Raw genomic sequence first — 7,500 nt, forward strand, 5'->3', positions numbered from 1 at the left:
CTTTGAAAATTTTTCGGACTTGGAAAACTTTTTTTTTTTTTTTCTTCCCCCAGCCCGCTTCCTCCGGGTTGACCCGGTGGCCGAGCGTCTCGCCGTCCCCGGACGCGGCGAGGGACTGCCTCCCGGCCGTCAGGATCGGGCCCACGGAAGTCTGATTTTAAAAAAAATTGGCCGACGCCACCGCGGAGGGCTACCCGGGCACCCCGGGCCCCGGAGCCGGAAAAGGGAAAAAAAGGATCGGGCCCACTAGAGACATGGACCCGGCCGCCAAGCAGGCCGCCCTGGGCTGACCCTCCCCGGCCGCAGCGAGGGACTGCCTCCCGGCCGACAGGATCGGGCCCCTGGAAGTCTGGGGGTGGGGGGGGGGGAAATCGCCCCACGCCCCCGAGGAGGGCTGCCCGGGCGGGCCTGGCCCCGGAGCTCGGAAAAAAAAAAAGGATCGGGCCCACTAGAGACATGGACCAGGCCGCCCTGGGCTCACCTTCCCCGGCCGCAGCGAGGGACTGCCTCCCGGTCGACTGGATCGGGCCCCTGGAAGTCTGGAAAAAGAAGAATGGAACCTGACGCCTCCGAGGAGGGGGCGCCCAGGGAAGGAGGGAGATCCGGGTTGACCTGCTGACCGGACGGGAAAGAGGCCACCGGGCGTCCCCCCCCTTAAAACCTAGGGGTTGACCTGGTGGCCGGAAAGCGAACCGGCCAGCAGGTGAACCCTTTCGATTCCACGGGTTGACCTGGTGCCCGGGAAGCGAACCGGCCAGCAGGTGAACCCGTTCGATTCCACGGGTTGACCTGGTGCCCGGGAAGCGAACCGGCCAGCAGGTGAACCCGTTCGATTCCACGGGTTGACCTGGTGCCCGGGAAGCGAACCGGCCAGCAGGTGAACCCGTTCGATTCCACGGGTTGACCTGGTGCCCGGGAGGGGACTCTGAAAATTTTTCAGCCCTTTCGACTCGGGGTTGACCTGGTGGCCGAGAGGGGACTCGCACGGCAGGCAAGCCGCCTGGGCTCACCCTCCCCGGCCGCAGCGAGGGACTGCCACCCGGCCGACTGGATCGGGCCCCTGGAAGTCTGGAAAAAAGAATGGAACCTGACGCCTCCGAGGAGGGGGCGCCCAGGGAAGGAGGGAGATCCGGGTTGACCTGCTGACCGGACGGGAAAGAGGCCACCGGGCGTCCCCCCCCTTAAAACCTAGGGGTTGACCTGGTGGCCGGAAAGCGAACCGGCCAGCAGGTGAACCCGTTCGATTCCACGGGTTGACCTGGTGCCCGGGAAGCGAACCGGCCAGCAGGTGAACCCGTTCGATTCCACGGGTTGACCTGGTGCCCGGGAAGCGAACCGGCCAGCAGGTGAACCCGTTCGATTCCACGGGTTGACCTGGTGCCCGGGAGGGGACTCTGAAAATTTTTCAGCCCTTTCGACTCGGGGTTGACCTGGTGGCCGAGAGGGGACTCGCACGGCAGGCAAGCCGCCCTGGGCTCACCCTCCCCGGCCGCAGCGAGGGACTGCCTCCCGGTCGACTGGATCGGGCCCCTGGAAGTCTGGAAAAAAGAATGGAACCTGACGCCTCCGAGGAGGGGGCGCCCAGGGAAGGAGGGAGATCCGGGTTGACCTGCTGACCGGACGGGAAAGAGGCCACCGGGCGTCCCCCCCCCCTTAAAACCTAGGGGTTGACCTGGTGGCCGGAAAGCGAACCGGCCAGCAGGTGAACCCGTTCGATTCCACGGGTTGACCTGGTGCCCGGGAAGCGAACCGGCCAGCAGGTGAACCCGTTCGATTCCACGGGTTGACCTGGTGCCCGGGAAGCGAACCGGCCAGCAGGTGAACCCGTTCGATTCCACGGGTTGACCTGGTGCCCGGGAAGCGAACCGGCCAGCAGGTGAACCCGTTCGATTCCACGGGTTGACCTGGTGCCCGGGAGGGGACTCTGAAAATTTTTCAGCCCTTTCGACTCGGGGTTGACCTGGTGGCCGAGAGGGGACTCGCACGGCAGGCAAGCCGCCCTGGGCTCACCCTCCCCGGCCGCAGCGAGGGACTGCCACCCGGCCGACTGGATCGGGCCCCTGGAAGTCTGGAAAAAAGAATGGAACCTGACGCCTCCGAGGAGGGGGCACCCAGGGAAGGAGGGAGATCCGGGTTGACCTGCTGACCGGACGGGAAAGAGGCCACCGGGCGTCCCCCCCCCTTAAAACCTAGGGGTTGACCTGGTGGCCGGAAAGCGAACCGGCCAGCCGGTGAACCCGTCCGATTCCACGGGTTGACCTGGTGGCCGGGAAGCGAACCGGCCAGCAGGTGAACCCGTTCGATTCCACGGGTTGACCTGGTGCCCGGGAGGGGACTCTGAAAATTTTTCAGCCCTTTCGACTCGGGGTTGACCTGGTGGCCGAGAGGGGACTCGCACGGCAGGCAAGCCGCCCTGGGCTCACCCTCCCCGGCCGCAGCGAGGGACTGCCACCCGGCCGACTGGATCGGGCCCCTGGAAGTCTGGAAAAAAGAATGGAACCTGACGCCTCCGAGGAGGGGGCGCCCAGGGAAGGAGGGAGATCCGGGTTGACCTGGTGACCGGACGGGAAAGAGGCCACCGGGCGTCCCCCCCTTAAAACCTAGGGGTTGACCTGGTGGCCGGAAAGCGAACCGGCAGCCGGTGAACCCGTCCGATTCCACGGGTTGACCTGGTGGCCGGGAAGCGAACCGGCCAGCAGGTGAACCCGTTCGATTCCACGGGTTGACCTGGTGCCCGGGAGGGGACTCTGAAAATTTTCAGCCCTTTCGACTCGCGGTTGACCTGGTGGCCGAGAGGGGACTCGCACGGCAGGCAAGCCGCCCTGGGCTGACCCTCCCCGGCCGCAGCGAGGGACTGCCTCCCGGCCGACAGGATCGGGCCCCTGGAAGTCTGGGGGGGGGGGGGAATCGCCCCACGCCTCCGAGGAGGGCTGCCCGGGCGGGCCTGGCCCCGGAGCTCGAAAAAAAAAAAAAAGGATCGGGCCCACTAGAGACATGGACCAGGCCGCCCTGGGCTCACCCTCCCCGGCCGCAGCGAGGGACTGCCTCCCGGCCGACTGGATCGGGCCCCTGGAAGTCTGGGGGGGGGGGGAAATGGAACCTGACGCCTCCGAGGAGGGGACGCCCAGGGAAGGAGGGAGATCCGGGTTGACCTGGTGACCGGACGGGAAAGAGGCCACCGGGCGTGCCCCCGTTAAAACCCCTAGGGGTTGACCTGGTGGCCGGAAAGCAAACCGGCCACTGGGTAGGCCGGTCGGCAACCTAGGGGTTGACCTGGTGGCCGGGAAGCGAACCGGCCAGCAGGTGAACCCGTCCGATTCCACGGGTTGACCTGGTGCCCGGGAGGGGACTCTGAAAATTTTTCAGCCCTTTCGACTCGGGGTTGACCTGGTGGCCGAGAGGGGCCTCGCACGGCAGGCAAGCCGCCCTGGGCTCACCCTCCCCGGCCGCAGCGAGGGACTGCCCCTCCCCACCCCCCGGCTGACAGGATCGGGCGCACTGGAAGTCCGGGACAGTATTTTCCCCGACGCCGGGGAGGGCGGGCGGAGGGGCTCTGGCGGCCAGCCCGGGCCCCGGAGCTCGAAAAGGAAAAAAGGACCGGCCCGCGAGAGACGGGGGCCCTGCCGCAGGGGGGGGGGCAGTCCGACCGGGGCTCACCGTGCGGCAGGCCCGGGCGTCGGCAGGGGAAAGCGGGCGAGGAGGCGCGGGGCCGGGTGCCTACGGCCATACCGGACCGAACGCCCCCGATCCCGTCCGATCTCGGAAGGTAAACCGTCCCGGGCCTGGCTAGTACTTGGATGGGTGACCGCCTGGGAATCCCAGGTGCCGTAGGCAGCTTTTCCCGGTCCGAGTCAGCTCTCTCTCCTTTTCTGGGGGGGAAGGAGAGGGGGGGACGGGCCGGGAAAGCCCCTCGTCGCTCCTGCCGAGTCGGAGGTCGCGGCCGCAGGTCACGGGTCTGGGCGCCTGGGGTCCGGCTCCCCACCCACCCGGCTTCCTCCGCGGAGGACCCCCCCCGGGGCCACCGAAGCCGCTGGGGGAGACGCCGGGCATGGGGCGGACTGGCCCGGACCCTCCCGGCCGCCGGCCCGCAGGTCCGCCCCGAATCCCCCCCCCGCGGCCACCCAGGCCAGGCCTGGCCAGGCGGGACGGACGGCGGGTGTCCAGCGCCCAGCGGCTTCCTCCAGCGGGGACCCACGGACCCCAAAGCCGCAGGGGGAGGCCCCGGGCCTGGGACGGACTCGCTCGGACCCCCTGCGCCCGGCCGCCGGCCCGCGGGACCGCCCCGAATCCCCCCGCGGCCACCCAGGCCAGGCCTGGCCAGGCGGGACGGACGGCGGGTGTCCAGCGCCCAGCGGCTTCCTCCAGCGGGGACCCACGGACCCCAAAGCCGCAGGGGGAGACCCCAGGCCCGGGACCGACTCGCTCGGACCCCCCGCCTCCCCTGCGCCCGGCCGCCGGCCCGCGGGACCGCCCCGAATCCCCCCCGCGGCCACCCAGGCCAGGCCTGGCCAGGCGGGACGGACGGCGGGTGTCCAGCTCCCAGTGGCTTCCGCCAGCGGGGACCCACGGACCCCAAAGCCGCAGGGGGAGGCCCCGGGCCCGGGACGGACTCGCTCGGACCCCCCGCCTCCCCTGCGCCCGGCCCCCGGCCCGCGGGACCGCCCCGAATCCCCCCCGCGGCCATCCAGGCCAGGCCTGGCCTGGCGGGCCGGTGTGCAGCTCCCCCGGGCTTCCTCCCCCGACGACCCGCGCCCCCCTGAGCCGCAGGCGGAGACCCCGGCCCCGGGGCGGACCGGCCCGGGCTCGCCCGAGCCCCCTGCGCCCGGCCCGCAGGACCGCCCCCCCGAATCCCCCGGGAGAGGCCCGGCCTGCACGCCACTGACGACCCGCGGCCCCCAAAGTCGCAGGAGGCGCCCCCCCCCCCCGGTTAGCCCCGTCTCGCTCCGCGCCCCCCGCCCCTCGCTGCCGGGACCGGGCGCCGCCCCAGAGTCAGCCGCAGCCGGCCGGCCTGAGAGCTGCCCTCCTGTGGACGACGGTGAGTTTACCTTGATACTAACCGGCCGTCAGCCAGGTCAACCCCATTGCTAGACTGGGGTGGACCTGGTGGCCGAGTGGGGACTTGGAACATTTGACAGCTGCTTCCCGGGGCTTGACCGGTTGTCCTGAACGCCCCCCACCCCCACCCCCAGCCCCCGGCTCCTGCTCCCCTCTCCCCAGCCTCGGTGCTCCGCTCCCTGCCTCGGAGGCTGCCTCTCTGCGGCGCCTGCATCGCCTCCGAGGACGCGCACCCTCCGGAGGCTGGACGTAAACCCACCACTGCCGCCGACCCGGCTCTCCGAGGGACGACTGTGAGGCCCCCCACCCCACCCCACCCCCGGACCGCCCTGGGGACGACTGCTAAGCCTCCCCCACCGGACCGCCCGGGGGAAGACTGCGACGCCTCCCGCCAGGCCCCCACCCAGCCTGGGGGAAGACTGCTAAGCCTCCCCCCCACACACACACACACACACTGTCGGGGGATGACGATTAAGCCTCTCCCGGACTGCCCGGGGGAAGACTATTAAGCCTCCCCTGGAACCACTATTAAGCCTGCCCCCGGAGTCCTCGGGGGATGACTGCTAAGCCTCCCCCACCGGACCACCCGGGGCAAGACTGCTAAGCCTCCCTCCCACACACACACACACTGTCAGGGGAGGACTATTAAGCTTTCCCGCTGGAGCGCCCGGGGCGGACGACTGTTAAGCCTGCCCCCGGAGTCCTCGGGGGAGGACTATTAAGCTTTCCCCCCTGGAGCGCCCGGGGGGGGGGGGGGGGACGACTATTAAGCCTGGCCCCCGGAGTCCTCGGGGGACGACTATTAAGCCTCCCCCGGACCTGCTCCCTCTCGACTATTAAGCCCCCCCTCTGCGGTCCTCAGCACCACTGCCGCGCTGCCCTGGGAGTGGGGTGACATCCGGTCCGGAAAGCAAACCGGCCACCAGGTCAACCCGTCGAATCCAATGGGTTGACCTGGTGGCCGGAAAGCAAACCGGTCGCCAGGTCAACCCGTCGAATCCAATGGGTTGACCTGGTGGCCGGAAAGCAAACCGGCCGCCAGGTCAACCCAGTAGATTCAGCGGGTTGACCTGGTGGCCGAACGGGGACTTTGAAAATTTGACAGCCGCTTCCCGGGGGTTGACCTGTTGTCCCGGTGGGGACTTTGAACATTTGACAGCCGCCTCCCAGGGCTTGACCTGTTGTCCCGGTGGGGACTTTGAACATTTGACAGCCGCCTCCCAGGGCTTGACCTGTTGTCCCGGGGGGGACTTTGAACATTTTACAGCCGCTTCCCGGGGCTTGACCTGGTGGCCGAGTGGGGACTTTGAACATTTGACAGCCGCTTCCCGGGGGTTGACCTGTTGTCCTGAACGCCCCCCACCTCCCCCCCCCCGGCTCCTGCTCCCCACTCCCCAGCCTCGGTGCTCCGCTCCCTGCCTCGGAGGCTGCCTCTCTGCGGCGGCTGCATCGCGTCCGAGGACGCTCACCCTCCGGAGGCTGGATGTAAAGCCTGACACCCGCCACCGCCGCCGACACGGCTCTCGGAGGGACGACTCTGAGGCCTCCCCCCACCCCCGGACCGCCCTGGGGACGACTGCTAAGCCTCCCCCCCGCCCACACCCACACCCACACTGTCGGGGGATGACTCTTAAGCCTCTCCCGGACTGCCTGGGGAACGACTATTAAGCCTGCCCCCCCCGGAGCACTCGGGGGACGACTATTAAGCCTCCCGCGGACTGCCCGGGGGATGACTATTAAGCCTCCCCTGGAAGGACTATTAAGCCTCCCCCGGACTGGCCGGGGGACGCCTATTAAGCCTATCCTCGGGGGAGGACTATTAAGCTTTTCCCCCTGGAGCGCCCGGGGGGACGACGATTAAGCCTGGCCCCCGGAGTACCCGGGGGACGACTATTAAGCCTCCCCCGGACTGGCCGGGGGACGACTATTAAGCCTCCCCCGGACCTGCTCCCTCTCGACTATTAAGCCCCCCTCTGTGGTCCTCAAGACCACTGCCGTGCTGCCCTGGGAGTGGGGTGACACCCGGGCCGGAAAGCAAACCGGCCACCAGGTCAACCCGTCGAATCCAATGGGTTGACCTGGTGGCCGGAAAGCAAACCAGCCGCCAGGTCAACCCGTCTATTAAGCCTCCCCCGGACTGGCCGGGGGACGCCTATTAAGCCTATCCTCGGGGGAGGACTATTAAGCTTTTCCCCCTGGAGCGCCCGGGGGGACGACGATTAAGCCTGGCCCCCGGAGTACCCGGGGGACGACTATTAAGCCTCCCCCGGACTGGCCGGGGGACGACTATTAAGCCTCCCCCGGACCTGCTCCCTCTCGACTATTAAGCCCCCCTCTGTGGTCCTCAAGACCACTGCCGTGCTGCCCTGGGAGTGGGGTGACACCCGGGCCGGAAAGCAAACCGGCCACCAGGTCAACCCGTCGAATCCAATGGGTTGACCTGGT

General features: G+C 68.8%; 1 non-coding gene across 1 annotated transcript; it reads left to right on the forward strand.

The window, feature by feature from the left end:
• The first annotated feature begins 3,715 nt into the window (after nt 1-3,715).
• Nucleotides 3,716-3,834, forward strand: LOC135979325 (5S ribosomal RNA). The gene has a single exon (XR_010596657.1). It is a non-coding gene; the product is annotated as a 5S ribosomal RNA (ribosomal RNA).
• The last annotated feature ends 3,666 nt before the right edge of the window (nt 3,835-7,500 follow it).

This window comes from Chrysemys picta, unplaced genomic scaffold (genome assembly GCF_011386835.1).
Source record: "Chrysemys picta bellii isolate R12L10 unplaced genomic scaffold, ASM1138683v2 scaf766, whole genome shotgun sequence".
NCBI lineage: Eukaryota > Metazoa > Chordata > Testudines > Emydidae > Chrysemys > Chrysemys picta.